The sequence below is a fragment of the Microtus pennsylvanicus genome, chromosome X (assembly GCF_037038515.1).
Source record: "Microtus pennsylvanicus isolate mMicPen1 chromosome X, mMicPen1.hap1, whole genome shotgun sequence".
In the NCBI taxonomy this organism is placed as follows: Eukaryota; Metazoa; Chordata; class Mammalia; order Rodentia; family Cricetidae; genus Microtus; species Microtus pennsylvanicus.
In genome coordinates, this window is record NC_134601.1 from 21,105,870 (window position 1) to 21,124,725 (window position 18,856).

At 32.4% G+C, this 18,856-nt stretch overlaps 1 pseudogene; it reads left to right on the top strand.

Moving 5' to 3' along the window:
- Positions 1–14,940: 14,940 nt before the first annotated feature.
- LOC142841731 (vigilin pseudogene) lies at positions 14,941–16,965 on the top strand (annotated as a pseudogene).
- Positions 16,966–18,856: the final 1,891 nt, after the last annotated feature.

An 18,856-nucleotide genomic window follows, 5' to 3' on the forward strand; every position in this document is an offset into this window, starting at 1 on the left:
ACTTAAGAGAGGGCAGACAAAAAAGTACACAGTCAGCCACAGCAAAGATTGAACCAAGACTCTAAGACTCTATTGGCCTAATTTGAAGGAAGAGATGGGCAAGAGTCAATGCAAGAATTCCTCCAACATCCTGAAAAGCAACATGGTAACACCAGAATTCAGTGAACACACAACAGGAAGACTTGAACATCCTAACCCAGAAGAAGTTGAAGAAATCAACTTTAAACATAACTTTATGAAAATGATGGAGACCCTTAAACAGGAAGTGAAAAACTCCCCTAAAGAAATGGGAAAAAAAGGCAAATAAAAAGAAGAAATTAATAAATCCCTCCTTAAATTTTTTAAGGAAGTTTATGATTATTCTTTTAAGTTCTACGTCTTAATGTCCATCTGTGTAATTCTTACTAGAAAGCATTACTCTTGGACTGATAGATTTTGGTTGGTACTGTGGCATTGTATTGATACACACATTTCACACACACACACACACACACACACACACATACACGGACACACATACAGGAAATTGGACAAACTGCTGCACCTCCTTGTTTGAGCTAGTCTGCAATCTGTGCTACCTATGGTATGCCTAGAACTGTAAGTGTCATGTGTATGAACTCTGGGCTATTTGGAATTTACAAGGTTAGATTACCATGCTGGGTGTGTAACTGATGATTAGTCTAACGGTAGGCAGGAGGTCAGCATCCAGTGATTCACTAGGCAGAACTGGTGCATAAATGTGATACTTGGGCTAGGCCTCAGAATCAAGGAGAGTTTGTACAGGTGTGAGTATAGGGAACTTATCATCTATTTACTGCAAAGTTCATGATTTTATTTTTCTTTACTGTTGAGTACTATTCCATTGTGTATATGTACAACATTTTCATTATCCATTAATAAGGTGAAAGACACTAAATTAGTTTTCACTTCCTAATTATTGTGAGTAGAGCAGCAAACAAGATGGCTGAACAGGTATCCCTGTAGTATGATCTTGAGTTCTTAAGATATATGTCAAAGAGAGTATAACAGTTTCATATGGTAGATATATTTCTCAGTTTTTGAGAATTTTTCCATCCTGGTTGCCATAGGTACTACAACACTTTGTAAAACCACTAAGAATAAATGAATATTTTCTGTTACTTATTCCTTTCCATTCTCATCTCAAAATATTTTACACTTGCCATAGTATTTTCTATAATTTTTTCTATGCATATTTAATGTTAGTTTTCACATTTTTCAAACTGAGGTTCTTCACCATAAGAACCAGAAGTTTGCCATCGACCTACCTTCTTAGTTCCAATATAAGCTGTTAATATCTATTTCTAGTAAAGTATGGCTATTCAGAACCTTGGGTTCTAAGTATTGCTTATTTTATTTTCTCATATTAAGGATAGAAATGTCCTCATATTTCCAGGCTGTTCTAGTGTCTGTGTACATACAGTATTGAAAAATAAGGTAATGATACACACTTATATAGATTTTCATTTTCAATACTGCTTCAATTCTTCCTTTATTTGCAAGGTTTCAGCAAATATGTCTATGTTACAACACCTTTATTTTATTATTAGTGTTGTAAATATTGTTTAATAATATTTTACCTTGTGTTATTTCTATTTATATTATTTTTCACTTATAAACAAATGCACTAATGTATTTTGAAGTAGTATCCCAAATGTATCTAACCTACATTATATTTTAAATGTTAATACTTTTCTTTTGACCACAAGATATTTTCCCTTATTTCTGAATGAATTTGGATCATTCTGAGATAAAGTGTGTTGTGCTTTAACTTACATTTTCTGGGGATTTTTGGTATAAATATAATAATCTTTCTTTCTAACAGACTCACATGCATTCTGGTTAGCTTTAGTTATACTATCTAAAGTATTGATGTTAATGACTTTAGCAGCAATATGATTTGTTCTTTACAATCTGATGATCTACAATGGATAAGAGTTGGATTAGACTATTTCTACCATGTTTAGGAATTTAATGAGATTTGGCTTCATCTATGACTTTAGAGTTTCCGTAAAACAATACATATACATCCTTATCTTTATTGGCATTCCAGCAATGTTGCAATTTATAATTGATTTACTCTTTCCAAAGAATTTTCATTGTACTTTTCAATTTAATTATAGTGTGTTTGTTGTTGGTATTATCAGGCTGTCTCATACACTTGGCAGTGTTTCTTTACCTCAATTAAAATTATTTATTTAGAATATTATTCCTCAGAAGTTTTGTATATTGATATCTAAATGTCCTTATATCTTTTTAATATTTTATCAATAGCTCATTTCAATATTAATAATCTTGACTAGCCTCATTCTCACAACCTGTGAAAGCCTTTGACTGCCTATTCATTATGAGGAAAGCCTTCTACACAATTCTGTTGGCATGGGAACCCTTCTATATGCTCAGTAAGGTCAAGGTTAGTACAGTCTGGCTGTTCACCCTTTCCAGGTAACATGTTCATTAACTTTCACTAGATTTTTAGTGAAGGTAACTTTTTTTTCACTTTTAAAATTTCTAGTAGAATATATATATATATATATATATATATATATATATATATATATATATAAAGAGTTTAGTTAATATCTTATGATTTTAATTATTCTTATTAATTAGACCTTATTCATTGGTCTAATTTTGAGCATCTTTCATGTTTACTTTTTACATCTTTAATGTTTACTTGTCAATACATGTAATCTTGCTTTTTCTCAGTTATTCTTTCCTTACTTCTTCATCATAATATATTTCATAATCAGTCTTGAGAATGTGGTTTTTGTTCATATTAATGCTTATAGTCCTTTTAAACACATAACAGCCCTGTAAACTTGATCTGTCTTGATTTTATTTTGTATTTTAAGTCAGAATCTCTCAATTTGAATTTTACTAGATACATTCTTATGATCAGATCTTTGATACCATCTAAGATCAATGTGAAACTTCATTCCTTCATTAAATTTTCATTTATTTTTAAACTTTAGGGGAATGACTTTTTCTTTGGTCTTAAAAGCTTATCAGATCATGATTATATATAGATTTGTTTATATTCATATTTCATATTGATATATTTTTAGTTATGAAAATATTGTTTTATCTAGTTTCTAATGGTCCATTTTTAAAATATATTTTATGTGTACTTAATTTTTCATACACAGCATTGAAATTATTTGTTTTATTATATAATATCCTATATTTTCATTCCTTTCATTTTTTTGATCACAATTTTATATTTATAAGTTGAATACATCTTCAATTTTAATAGAAGACAAACTTTTACTATATATTTTATCCTTTGTAGGTTTTAGACTATAAAATAAGATTCCTAATGATTCTGGGTTCTCTTGTCAGCATTCATAAACATGACATTTAAGATCAAATAGGTGTCTCATTGTTTAATATCTAATACATTTTGCATTTTTCCAGGCACTTTTTGCATTGAACTTTGACTTTTTTTATTTAGAGGTTATAATTTAATTTGCATTTCTCCCTTCCCTTTCCTCCCTCTACCTCTCTTTTACCTCTCCCCACTCTTCATGAAATTGATGGCCTTTTTTCCACTAATATCTGTTACATTCATACATGTATATACATATTCCTAAATACAGCATACTAGTCTATATAATAGTACATGCATAGATGTTTTTAGAGATGACTTTTTGGTCCTGAAGAACCAGTTATGTGCTCTTCCCTGGGTTTGGCCAGATCTCCTAATCCCAGTTTTCTTCAGTTCCCTGTAGTTTTACATATAGGTTTGAAGCCTTGTGTGCTTTCCTCCATCTACTTTGGCATGGATTAGTGCTGTCCCTGTTTGTCTTGCTTTTGGGTAGTCATGTTGGTATCATTTTATGGTGACATTCATAGAAAACTCCCTGAACTACTGAATCTTAAAATCTGTATGCTCCCTCTTCAGCAATGATCCCTGAGCATTAGGCTAAGGAGTGTTTTGTACATATGTCTGTTGGGACTGGACTCCATATCTTTGCATTTTGATTAGTTGTGATTTTCTGGAATGCACTCTAATGCAAAGAAAAGTTTCCTTGATAATGGGTGAAGACTATTTTTATCTTATGGTATAAGGGCAAATGTTTATAGATTGTTGTGATTAATTGTGTTGATTTAATGAACTAGAAGATGTAGATCCTTCTCTAATAACCATGACTTCATTAGCACTGAGTAGTAAGCTAGGTTTCCATTATCAGGAGTGGTCACTTGAAGAGGAACACACCAGAGGAAGGGGAACACAAATCAGATAATTTCACACTAGCTCCAAATAGGGTACAATCAGGTGTTCTTTGTTAAGGGGGAATTCATGAATTACATAGAGGAACAGGAACAGAATCCAACATCCAGGTGTGAAGACTGGGGTGAAAGAGAGCAAGCAGGTAGACCCTGACCCAGTGCCTTTTTATACTCAAAGCCACCCCCACCTGTCTAGCCTTTCAAAGGCCATTGGTTGAAAGAAGTTCCCATCAATTACCATTTTGTTAAATGAGTCTTAAATACAATGAGGTGGCTATTGGCTACAGACAAGGTATATGTGCCACTATTGCACCCTTAGGGTTGCTGTCCCATGCTGGTAGTTGATGTGTTTCATACCTACTTGTCTGAGTAGGACTATTGGTTGCCTATTTTCTTTGGAATTTTGCACTGTGTCTGCTGGTACCATGAGTTTTAGTCCTCAGGGAGGGGGCTTTCAGATCAGTTTTAGCTTAGGGACCTCTGAACCTTGTCACTGAAGCGCATGGTATTTTCAGCAATAGGGACTTATCTTGGTTCTGTGGGATAGCCAAAAGAAATATGAATAAATTGCAAGGTTAGGAGTCTCTTGAACACTATTAGTCAACAACTCAAAACAGGGATTCTGATGTCAGGCATTGGGGATTGTGTAAAGTGAAATGGGAAAAAGGAAGGTCCTTAGAGAAGGCAGTGGGAGATAAATTTTGGAAAAGAAAATAAGTAAAATAGCAGCATGTACACGTAAAAAAAAAGCCACAGGGAATCATATTATTAACTCTTTCTTTTTACAAAACCATTACATAACACTATTTACAAAGATACATCTATAATTTTTAATAAACCTTTCTCATCTGGGATGATGAGGTTTCCTCCAAGAGCCAAATGCATATTTTGACTGTCCTAGGAGAGTATGTGACATTTTTTTCATTATTCTGATTGTATTAAAGGATGTTGCTTCATTTATATCATCACTCGTGGAATTTCTCTTTTACTTGTTTATTTTTCTTTTTAGATTGTTTTAATAGCCTAATTTCTGCGATATATTTCTATTTATCTTTTAACTCTTATTAGGATGCTCTAAATGTTATTCTTTTCTTATCAATTTACTCTGTATTTATTTTATCCTATAATATGTTTGTTCTTCTTTTTTCTTTGTATTTATTTTTTAATCTATAAGTTGACATGTACACTTATATATTACTGTTTTTAGTACTATACATACACTAACAACACTTCTCTAGTTTAGAGTCTTTCAAGATGAGAGCATATTTTCTCAAAATTCAAAAAATTTTTATGGCAACCCTTTGTTTTAAAATGTTGGTGATAGATTAAGCTAAACAGCTAGAATATGCTGCAAAGTAGATTGCATCATTTTAATTTACAAACACAAAACTAAAACTATAGCCATGCAAATGTTTAGTACTTACATACGAAGATTACAATATAAGAATTATGGAAGTGCTTTATAAAAGGCCTGAACCTATCTGATAATTCAATTCATAATTTACATGAAAAAGATTCACAAACCCACAACATACACACTTCCATAGTGTTCTTTTGGCATTTATAAACAATATATTTGCTGCAAAATTTCAAATTCATCGGATAGGCCATATTCCTTTGTATGTAACAAAATTTGTGTCAAGTCAGGACAAAAATTTTCCAATAGACATTTTACTTTTTAATGTAGACTTTTTTGTTTGTTGTATTACAGGGTTTTTGATATATCTGCAAATAATTTTGGAAATTTATGTGTACTTATACTTTATTATTAGTGACGAAGGAAATTTTTGTAAAAGATATGTTTTGCTATCTTTTCGGTCACACAGATTTAAAGCCAAATGAGTTTTTGAAAATGGTAATAAATTTGAAAGTAAATAAACCATTAGTTTAACAATGTGAATAGTTTATACCTAGAAAGAAGTGCACATTTGTTTCTACTTTGCAACTTACTCTAACATTTTACTATTTTTTTTTGTTTGTTTTGTGGGGACAGTGTTTCTCTGTGTAATAGTCCTGGCTGTCCTGGAACTAGCTCTGTAGACCAGGCTGGCCTTGAACTCATAGAGATCTGCCTGCTTCTGCCTCCGAAGTGCTGAGATTAAAGGCATGCACTACTACTGTCCAGCTACATTTTACTTTTTGAGAGTATTTAGGAAACCTGCGTGTCACACGTGAATCATTTGTATTGAGCATACCAAAGTCAGAGGCAATCTTTTTATATCTTTATGGTAAAAGGATTGTGTAGAGACAATTTTGTATCTAAATTTGATATGTATTTTCTACTTTACTTGGAAAAGAGGCCATTTTTTACTTCATAGTCTTATTATGTAAACATGTACATATGTATATATACATACATATATATCTTATACATACATACACACATACATGCATACATATATGTTAATGGAATTTGTTTGATTTTTAATGACATTTTAATACAGAGCCATCAAGATGTTTCTAAAGTTTCTGGTAATGGAAAATTACCATTTTTATTTTCAGCTATTCACTTCATATTGAGACAAATCAGCAATTCCATGAATCTGCCTTCTCCAATTGTTTTGAAAGCTTGAAAGGTAAAATTGTCCTTTCATATACCTATCAACAAAGATACTTTACAGACTGGACTATATGAAAAGGTAAGGGACAAAGAGATATCAAACACCATTTGGTATTATAATAAAAAGAACATTTCTGCATGAAGAAATATTGAGAAAAAACATTAAAAATTTTTGACTGAGTGGTTCAAACACAGTAATGCTTTAAAAAATTAAAATATAACTACTACAAGTCTGTACTGGATAGTCTTTTATACAACCATAATGTACTTATACTCAATGATTTCCGTAATTGCAAAATATTCGCTCTCTGAGACAGAATGTCTTGTTAGGAACAGTAAAGCACTTAAGATAGCCTTTCTCCATCCTGTTCACATACATTACTTAAATAAGCAGTAAATACTCAAGAGTTGTTTCTAAAATATTTTTTCACAAACAAATTATGCTTTAGTGTATACTTAGATAATATATATGTCATGCTAGAAATCAAACCTTGGAAATTTTGTCTATTACTAGGAAATTATGCCTATTATATGGATACTCTAATACTGAACTACACTTAGCTAAGTAGCTCTTTTGGTATCTATTGAGTAAAGGAGATGTTATTCAATATGTATTCTTCTTGGATGTTTTGAAATAACCTGCAAAAATTCATTGATTTTGTTTATTTTTTTTTTAAATTTGTGCAACAATGATTATATTTTCTGGTATAATAAAAAGCATCTGGTAAAGATAGTCTTAATAAAAATCACATTGTATTAAAATTATTCTTATAATATTTCTTGCTTACCTTTTCAGCTTATTGGCTTTTTTCATGTCATCATTCTATTGTGAATTGCTCTTGGTAAATTTTTGTTTCCTTTTATAATTTGACTAGAATTTTATACTTACGCATGAATTTTTTCAGTCTTCAACTGAAGGTTAAGAATTCTTGATATTTTGTCTTTTCTCTATGCTTAAAAGTTTTTTTTAGCTTTCACAAAGTGTGGGTTTAGATAATTTTGATCTTACTTTAATCTTTACTTTATACCCTGCCAATTTTACAATTTTGCAACTTCATTCAATTCTATAGGTTTCTTAATATTTCTTATTTACTTTCTGAATTCAGTATTTATTACAAATCAGATTAGTATTTATTTTTCTGATTATCTTACTTTTGGTTTCTTTAATTTCACTGTGAAGAGACAACTAATCTTCGCAAAATGCCTGTCTCTCTAAGTTCATGGAGATGTATTCATGGCCCATAATATAAATATTGTGGAAAGTGCCCTAACTACTCTTGAAAAAAAAACTGACTTATGGTGCTGTTTTTTCGTGTACAATTTTGTATCAGTTTTATTCTTATGGCAACTTCTGCTATCTCATGAATAGAAATTTCTATATGAAAACTGACGCCTCTACACTTCTCAGCATGGGTTCACCAAATCTGTTTTCTTCCTTTTCAAGTTTCAATATCTACAAGTAATTGATATTTTCTTTCTGAGAAAATGTAGATTTATTGAGAAAAAGTGAGAAAAGAACTTCTGAGAATGGAGGAATTACAAGGGAGAAATCCTCAATATTGAATAGTTTCAATCATACTCACTGGGGACCACATTGCTCTTCAAACAATATAGGCTGTATATTGGTGCTGATCGCTGTTACCTAGTTTTTTTGTTTTTTGTTTTTGTTTTTTGTTTTTTTTTTGGCTTAGAGCTGAGGCTTGTTCCACTGAAGGGAATTTCATAACCAGTACTGTAGTCTTGGTCAAAAAGTCCATGGTTTTGGAGGACATAGTCCCTAATATGGACCCTTCTATTGTTACTTTACCAAAGGTTTTGTCAAGTTGTTTTTTGAATATTTATGTTTGTGCCTATAGACCTGTATATTAGTTAGGGTTCCTATTGCTATGAATAGATACTATGACCACAGCAACTCTTATAAAGGAAAACATTTTATTGAGGTTGTCTTAGCGTTTCAGGATTTTAGTCCATTATCATGATGGTGAAAATCATGGTGGCATTTAGGTAGACTGATGCTAGAGAAGGAGCTGAAGGTTCTGCAGACAGCAGGAAGTGAATTTGTTTGAGATTCTGAGACCTCAAAGCCCACCCCCTAGTCATGTACATCCTCCAACAAAGCCACACTTTCTCCACAAGACCATGCCTCCTAAGTGTCACTCCCTATGGACTTATGAGGACCATTTTCTTTCAAACTTCTACACTTGGGCTACTCATTACCTTTATTAGAGTAGTTAAACCTTTATCACTTGGTGTCACTCCTCTTCTTTTCTTTCACATGTGTTCTGCTATCCTTCCACTTAGTATTTTTTATATTTAGGTTGTGAGATATTAGGCTTTGACATGACTTTTTTGCACTCTTTATACTCTTATTTCACCCATATAGTCAGACTTCTTGCTTTAGCCTTTCCATCCCCAGTGTTCCTCCTCACTACTTTTAGCTATAATCTATTACTGCACTTCTCTTAACCCATCTCTCCCCCAAAATCCCATTTCTTATTTTCTGCATTTCAATTGTGCTCCAAGTAAAATACACAAAAGACTTGAAGATAAGATTCACATATGAGAGAGATAATAGACATTCATCTTTCTAGACCCGAATTATCTCACTCAGTATAATTTTTGTTCCAATTACATCTATTTACCTGCAGTTTTCATAATGTATTTTTCTTTATAGATGAGTAATTTTCCATTGGGTATACATGTCATAATTTTCTTGGCTTTTAATCTGACAGTAGACATTTACGTTGATAACATTTCCTAGCAAATATAAATAAAGCAACATTTAACATGAATGTACAAGTATCTTTGTAGTGGGATATTAGAAATATGTACAGGAGTGGTAAAGCTGGGGCACATAGAATTTTAATTTCTAGTTTGTAATTAGTGTTTTGAGAAACCAAGTGTTATTTCTAGTGTATAGGTGCTAGTTTACACTTCTACCAACAGTGTGTAAGAGTTATTTAATCATTACACCAATGCTAACATCTGTTGTCGTTTATATTTCTGATTATGGTCATTCTGACTTGTGTGAGGTGAAATAATGAAGTAGATTAAATTTTCATTCCCTTAATGGCTAAGGATATAGGGTACTAGCTAAAGTGTTTACTAGAAATTTTCAAGTCTTTTGGGAGTTTTCTGTTCATTTCTACACTATCTCATTCTACTAATTTATAGAAAAGGAAACTGTGATGCTTCGTGGTTTCATGAAGTACAGTTTCTACACTATTTTCTGTGCAAATAGAATTAAAGTCCTTACCGGTACCTATAAATTGGACATTCCCAGATTTTTTCCCACTACCAGTATCAAAGGATTAAGGCTTATGTTGAGTTCCTTGATTTTGGGGGGCTGTATTTTGTACATGGTGACAGATGAGAAGCTAATTTCAGTTCTCTGAATATAGAAATTTAATTTTTACAACACCATTATTTCTGAAGAAGTTATCTTTTCTTCAGTGAGTATTTTTGGCATGTTTTAATATTAGGTATTATAGTTGCATGGACTGTTATATGGGTCTTCTATTTTATTCTGCTCTATCAATCTATATGTCTGTCTTTGTTCCAGTACTACACTGTTTTATTCCCATGACTCCATTATGTAATTTGAAATTGGGTATGATGACTTTTCTCAATATATTGAATAAAAATAGAGTACCTTGATTAAGTTTGGTATCTTTAGGCATCTAATATTTTATCCTTATCTTTCAGATTTCCTAATTTCATGGGATATAACTTTTAAAATCATGAACCATAACATTAGTTTTAGAATTTTTTTTAATTTTAATTTCATTTTACATTCCATCCACAGATCTCATCCCCCATATCTCCCCCAGCCGATCCCCTACCCACACCTTCCAACAGATAAGGGATTCCATGGGAGGTCAAAAAAGTCTGCTTGGCACATTAAGTTAGAGCAGGACCAAGGCTCTCTCCACTAAATTAAAGCTGAGCTTAGCATCCCACCATAAGGAAGGGGCTAGAACAAGCTAGCTCATGTACCAGGGAAAGATACTGTCTCCCACAGATGGAGGGCCTAGTTTGTTCCCATGGAGGGTCCACAACTATTAGTCTAGAGTTCATGAGTTTCCATGAGCTTGGTTCAGCTATTTCTGTATATTTCTCCATCATTATCTTGACCTCCCTTGTTTGTATATTCTCTCCTCCCTTTCTTTGATTGGATTTCCAAAGCTTTGCCTGGTGCGTGGTTGTAGACCTCTGCATCTGGTTCTCTTAGTTGCTGGATGATGGCTCTATGACAATAGTTGAAGTATTAACCAATCTGATTACAGGGGAAGTTCACTTAGGACCCCCACTCCACTCTTGCTAGGAGTCTTACCTGGGGTCATTATTGTCGATTCTTGGGAATTTCCCTAGCACCACGTTTCTCTCAAATCCCATAGGAGTTAGTTGATAGTGTGGGTGTGTGAGGCTGAGATTGATGGCTTGGAGATTGCTTACTTGGCAGAACCAGTACAGGGGAACTAGAGAGTTGTAGACTAGGACTTCATGTTCTGGGGACTACTTATCTACTTACCTATTGGACAACAGGAACTGTACAGACCTGAAGTGTTTTAGTATATTTTTGGGCCTGACATCTCTTACCTTTCTGTACTGTGTGCTAAGCAGGCTTCTTGCAGTTCTGTCTTTAAAGTTTCAGGGGCAAAATTCCTAATGATTATATTTATCAGTTGTAACATGTGAATAATGTGCCATTTGATTCCTTAAAAGTGTAGTTACATTGAGTTCCAGGTCTTATTCTTATACTAAATCTATTTGTTTAATGTTGAAATGTATATGTATATATGTGTATATAGTGAAAGATTTTTCTATGTATGAATACAAATGTCTCCAACAAATATCAACAATGTATAAAATCCTTTAGTCATTAAATGTGATTTTAAGTATAGAGAGAACATAATTATATAATCTTATAAAATTTTATTCAATAATTTGTCTCTGTTTATTCTAGTACATTACTCTATTTTGACAACATTTAGCATTCTGTTGTGAAAGTCTAAACACATTGGAAGTATGTGTCTACAAATGGTCATATAGTTACTCTGAAGTTTTTGTTAATATGACTAATTTTAGTATGACCATTTAGATGAAGGTTTATTGATATATGTAGGTATGTGTTTCTCTTAGATAATTAACAGTAGTTTTTAGGTATATAGACAAGTGTTAGAGTGATTGTGTGGCATGCACAGGGGCTGGTAATTGATTTCTATCAGTGTAAAAGGAAAAAGAAAGAAATAATGTTTAGTGAAAGGGTGTAGATAGATCATTATATAATTCCAAAGTATGTCAAAATGTGACACTCTCAGCTGAAAGTTACATTATCAAAAGTGCATCACCATAAATACCTGTCCATTCCTGTTCAAGAACTGAACCACTGAAATGTGTAGTCTTCAAATTTTCCACATCAACAATGATCAAAGTCCAGTAATTAAGAATAAGAATTTCACTAGTCAACCCCTGATATAGTTAAACTTTATACTACTTGGTCATATTATGGACGATGTAATATTATAGATATTCATTTGTACTTTCTTAAATATTGGAGAGTCTGAGTTATTTTTCTTTAATTGACAATAACATTTTCTCTTCTACTTTCTGACTGTGATATGTCTTACTGATTTTACATTCCATATGTTACCTTGCAAATTCTCATGATTTGATTATCTTTTTATACTATCCAGAATTGACATGGGTATTTTGTCAGTAATTGTAATACAACACAAGTACTAGCAAACAATAAAGAATAAGCAAACTTTTGATAGATAGGTGACAGAATAGATGCAAATAGATAAAGGCTTCATGTCCCTTAAAGACAATAATATTAATGATAATTAAAAGAGCAAAGAAATAAGATCAAAGTATTTATGAAGCCTAATCAGCTAGAGATGCCATTTTTGGAGATGACATTTGAGTTGATATCTGAATGATGATAGCAAAAAACTGGAGGAAGCACTTGAGAATATTCAGGTATGAGCACAGCATGTGCTAAAGACCATAAGTACAAATATATAGACAACAATCAAAGAAGAGATGGACCAATTTAGCATTGGTACACTGTGTTATGTGAAAGATAGTACTAGCTGTGCTTACTGAAATAAAAAACAAGGAAGTACACAAAAGTCTTAAAAACATGAAAAAACAAGGTGGGAAACCAAGAAGATGAAAAGTGGAAGGAATAGTGGCCAGTATGAAGTAAATTACAGTTATGTGTTTGAAAAATAATAGGATTAGTCTTGTTCAAGGTAAAAATACATATTTGATATTTCAAATAGTTTTATTTAAGAAAATTCTAATTACAATTATGTTCCACTGGGTGGTGTCTAGAAAAATAGTACACTTTATCCTGCTTTTGGACAATAATCCTGAGAATGGGGAGGCATCATTCTTCAGTCAGTGTCCGTTACTATAGTGATATGGTGGCTTATGCAAGGAATGCACATCAGAAAGGATGGGGCAAAGAGGTCTTAGACTAACAGGAATTCTCTTATTTTATGAGGATGTGAGTGATAAAAGATGATACCAAGTGCTTGACAATCTTTAGGAAAATCAAGTGTCATTTGAAAAATGTGTGACTAGCCACAAAAGAGAAAAGTTAGGGATCTAATTAAAAGTTAATTGGAATATGAAGTGTGGAAGTAGTGATAGCTAGACAGCTTATGGATATAAACATTACAACTCAGGGTTGTGGGTGTATGTTTGAGAAATATCAGTGTAATATAATATTCAAAGTTATGAATCTTCAAAGGTATGCATCTAAATTGTCTTACAAATGAAACAATTAGTTAAAAAATTGCTCTGAAACAAAAAGAAATAATGTTTTTATGTAGAAGTCTAGTGAGAATGGTAGAATAAGAAAAGGTAATTAAGTGAGAAGAATGGTGAAGGTAAATTAAATAGAAGTATTATCTTATTCAATAACAAAAATATTATATTTTTGAAAAAAAATATTATATTTTTGAACTTTAGCATGGATAAACTTCAAAATTATTAGAAGTTAAAAATTAAAATTAAACAGATAGGAGGGTATATGATGTTATGTTTATTAAATTTCTATGTAAAACATCATTAGAAAAAAACTAAAATTATTTTCCCTAATTGTGATAGAAAAAATAAGGGTTGCCATGAGTGATGGTCATGTATGTAATATGGTGGAAATGCTATAAACCTGAGATGTGATATTTGTCCAGAATTTTGAATTTACTAATATTTGTGGATTGCAGACATGAAATATGTGAATTTCTAAGTTATTCTTCAAATAAACTGTACAAAGATATCAGACCCTGGTAAATACAGCATCACTTTCAATTTACATCAAAACATCATTTGGGGTTTGAAATAAGCAGCCTGATACTGACACACTGTAGATGCAGTCTGATTTTTTTTTTTTTTTTGGTTTTTCAAGACAGGGTTTCTCTGTGGCAGTCTGATTTTTTTATATGAACCAATTGTTGATAAGAATTATATTTTCTTAATGTACTTAGTACAACTGATTTCCAACCAATTATCTTTGGAGATTACATAGAAGAAAGTAACCAACCGTTTTATTTTTATTGTTATTAAAATTATCCTTTTCTTAATTATGACTGCTATTCCATTTTTATTCTCCCAGCTCAAAATTTATTCAGGGAAAGCTATCTCCTATGAATGCAGGTTTGATCCTATAGGTTCAGAGCATCTTATATTTTACACTTAGAAAGAGAAAAGAAAATTACATATATTTCAGATGTGATTTCCAGTCTACATTTGACACTGAAGAATAAATGAAAGTGCAAGATTTTGAAGAACAAATGTCATTTTATTACTATTAAAGAATAATTAAAAGATAATTTTCCTTTCAACAAAAAGGTATCTGTTTTATCACAGTCCTCACAACTTGAGATCATGTTTTGATCACTTAAAAATAGATCAGTAGGCAAAACATATTATTTTGACGAATTGGTACAGTATAACAATGTCATTATAAGTTGGTAGATTATGTTGGAAAAAACATGTATTTAAAGTGTTTATTTTTCTCTTAGAATAATATGCAAAAAGGCAATTACAGGAAGTTTCACTACTGGCTACTAGCAATTTCTCTGCAATATATCTGGATTATAATTACTTGAAATTTAACAATGGCATCAAACAAAACTTGCATTGTGCAAGTGAACAAGTGTTTGCAAAAGGAACATCATGCTATACCCTTAAATTCAAAAATAAATTTTCTTTCCAATTGGAATTTTGAGAATGATATAATTATCAGAAATCCAGAAAACTGTGAATTAGCTCGAAATTGGTTTCTTTCAATGCAGAAAAGTGCAGCCAAAACTTCAGAAGTGGCATTTTCTGTTCCTTCTAATCTATATAAATCACTTATCAGTCCAAAAGAGAATTTGATTGATTCAATCATGGAAGAATGTGGAAGATTCAATATTTATTTTTCAAGAAACAAGTCAGGTCCTCAAAAAGTCATTATTAGAGGCCCTGCAGAAAATGTTGAAAAGGTGAATAAAAAATTTCTGAAACTATTGGAAGAAGAAAACGCCAAGAGTTTTTCTATAGCTGTCCATGTCAAGTCAAAATATCACAAGTTTCTCAAGAATAAAAATGGTGGCAATCTTCCCAATATCTGTGTAAAACATGGGGCACGTGCTATTTTCCCTACCCCTAAAAATAAGGATCAGGATTTAGTAACAATCATAGGAAAAGAGGAAGCTGTAAAGGAAGTACAAAAAGAACTAGAGCCATTGTTGAAAGACTTAGAGTATGTGGTGGAGGATAGCATACTGATAAATCGTAGATTTCACCATTATTTTGTCATGCGAAGGGATCAGCTAATACGAGAAATGACTGAAGTTTATGCTGGTATGATTATTAACTTTACTTATGAGGGAAAACAGACGATCAGAGTTACAATGAAAGGAGAAAAAGCTTGTGTTGAAGCAGCAAAAAAACACATTGAACAGATTTTTGAGCCCTTGGGTTCTCATGTCACAACACAATATGTTATTCCGCAGAAGTTTTATACTTTTTTCATGGGACCAATGTGTTCCAGAGTCCAACAAATTGCTAAGGATTATAAAGTTCAACTCATATTCCCAGACAAAGAAAAGCCAACTATGTATGTACAATCAGTGGTTCAGGAAAGTGGGAAAGAAAAGGGGGGAAAGAATACTAAAGAACTTGCTTTTAGTAATCAAAGGAAATGTAAAACCATATTTGTCTCAGGTCAAATGGAAAATTGCAAAGCTGCTATGGAAGCTCTTGAGTATCTAATTCCTGTGACTGCTGAAGTCCATGTGCCCTCTCACCTACATCCTTACATCATTGGGCACAAAGGAAGTGGGATAAAGAAGCTAATGAGTGAATTTGATGTCCATACTCAGGTGTCACAACCAGGAGGCAATTCTGATATCATATCCATAATGGGTCTTGCTGCCAAGGTGGATCAAGCCAAGACTAAATTAGAAAAGCAAATCAATGATTTACAAACAAAAATGGAAGATCGTGCACTAAGAAATTTTAAGCTAACATTTACTCTAGATCCAAAATACCATTCCAAAATCACTGGTCATAAGGGCTTACTTATTGCTCAGATTTGCACAGAGCATGATGTTACTATCCATTTTCCAAAGAAAGGAAACCGTGAGATACAAGACCAAATCACAATTACCGGCTATAAAGAGAACACACTAGCAGCTAAAGATGCAATAATGAAAATGTTGCATAAGATAGAAAAAACAATTTCTAAGGAAATCCCACTAAACCACCAGGTTCGTGACAGTATTTTTGGACTTGGTGGAAAAGCCATCCATAAAATCATGGATCAATTTCAAGTAGACATCCGGTTACCTCCAAAAGGATCCTGGAATTCCAATATCACTGTGATTGGCCTCTCTGACAATGTTCAAAATGCAATTGACCATATCCTTGATCTTGAGAAGTATTACGTATCAGATATCATAAGGTATGAGTATCCATTCGATAATCTTAAGAACACCTGTCTTTACAAAATAACCATGCAATCACCGAAGTGTTTTTTGAAAAGAGATGTTCCACGTAATGCAAAAGCCACCCCAAACTCCCCAAATGATGATTCTGAAGAATTCCCCAAATTGAAACAACAAACACCTCCCAAGACTCATCCTTGGAGACCATAACAAAAAAATGTTAAAAAAATAAAAGAAATTGTTCCAACCTGCTTACATGAAAGTACTATGAAAAATTTTATTTTTTAACTAATGGACCTACTGGATTGTAGGCACATTTCTGATATATTTGCATCATATATTTTGTACTTCCAAAATGTGCCACGGTAAATTTGGCTTGCTTCCATTTATAAGAATGAAATATGTACCAAATTGTTTTTTATTTTTAATGTAGACTTGTTTTTTAACTCCTTTCGCAGCATTCAGTTTCCATTGTTCTGAATATTCTCCATTCATGTATTCTATATATACAATAGGCATCCTAACTTTCATGGTATATCAGTGCAACATCTTTTACTTTTCATTATTATGAACCTCAGAAACTGTCACATAGGAGCTACATCTTTATATTTGCCCAAACAATACTCCATTTATTTCATAAAACCACACTCTAATTGTGCTTTTTTGTTTCTTTCTTCTTGTGTTATTTGAATTATTATTTATTTTATAAGGATCAAGCAGCTTATTTCTCATTTATTATAGCTTACAACATGGAAAGAAACACAAAATACCATCACTGTCCTATGTATTCATGTGCTGTTGTAGTACTTGCACACTAAATACTGTATCAGTGATATTCCAGAGAGCCACAGATGCTAAAGAACAACAGATTTTGTTAAATGGAATTGTATACTTAGGTAATATCTTGGTAATTACGTACTTTTTGTTTTCTTTGATTTTTTTTTGTCTCTAGACACACCTCTAGAAACAATCCTAGAGGAAAAATATCAAATCCAAGAACAGGCTATGTATTTATTTTCTTTCCTGCAAACTCTTAGATTGGTAAACTGAGGATATAAAAGTTTTCAGTTTGTTATTATTTCCTCTCTTTCTTCATTTCTTTTTCTGTCCCAGTCACTATGTAAAGGGTTACTGCTAAAAAAATGCCTCATGTCTGCCATCCTAGTTCATGCTTTCCATTTCTTATCCTATTTTATTTTAGATAATTACTGAAGTTATATGATTTTTTTTTTTTTTTTTTAGTTTTTCGAGACAGGGTTTCTCTGTGGCTTTGGAGCCTGTCCTGGAACTAGCTCTGTAGACCAGGCTGGTCTCGAACTCACAGAGATCTGCCTGCCTCTGCCTCCCGAGTGCTGGGATTAAAGGCGTGCGCCACCACCGCCCAGCTAGTTATATGATCTTGCATTAAGGTATTAGGTCTTCCTTTGGTTTGCTTTTTATTTTGACAGAGGGTCCATGCCTTGCTCAAACTTCTATTCCTCTTGTTTATTTTTCCAAAGTGCTGGAAAAAACAGACATGTGCAACATAATACGAATTTTCAATTCAGTGCACTTTGGATCATTATCTTTACATCAACAAGAAGCAGAAGAGTTTTCAGTATGTTGTCCACATCATCAATAGCTGCTATGAGTTTACACTGGTAGATATTGTCTTAGAGTAGTATTGATTTTAAAGCCTTAAGTCTTTAAGGATTATAGGCAAATAGCCTGGTATTTGGTCCTAATCCATGAAGCATAGCCATTATGCTTCCTGTAAATCTGAGATATATTTATCCACACTTACAGAATGTTATTATGGACAATATAGCAGATTATTTTGTTTCACTTGATTATTGTGCTTAAAAATCAGTCATTGATTACTAGAAGTAATTTAGTCCGTGGCATGATAAAAATACATAAATAACTCAAATTGCATTTATTTCAATGTTAAATGATTAGCTGTTTTATGTTTCATTTAAAATTATTTTACAGCAATTGTTTTGAACAAAGCTGTATTAGTCAGAGTTATTTAAAAATACAATTTATACAATGAATATAAATTAATGGTGCATTTCTTAGAGTGGCTTCAGGTTGTGGTCCAGCTGAAGTCCAGCAATAGCTG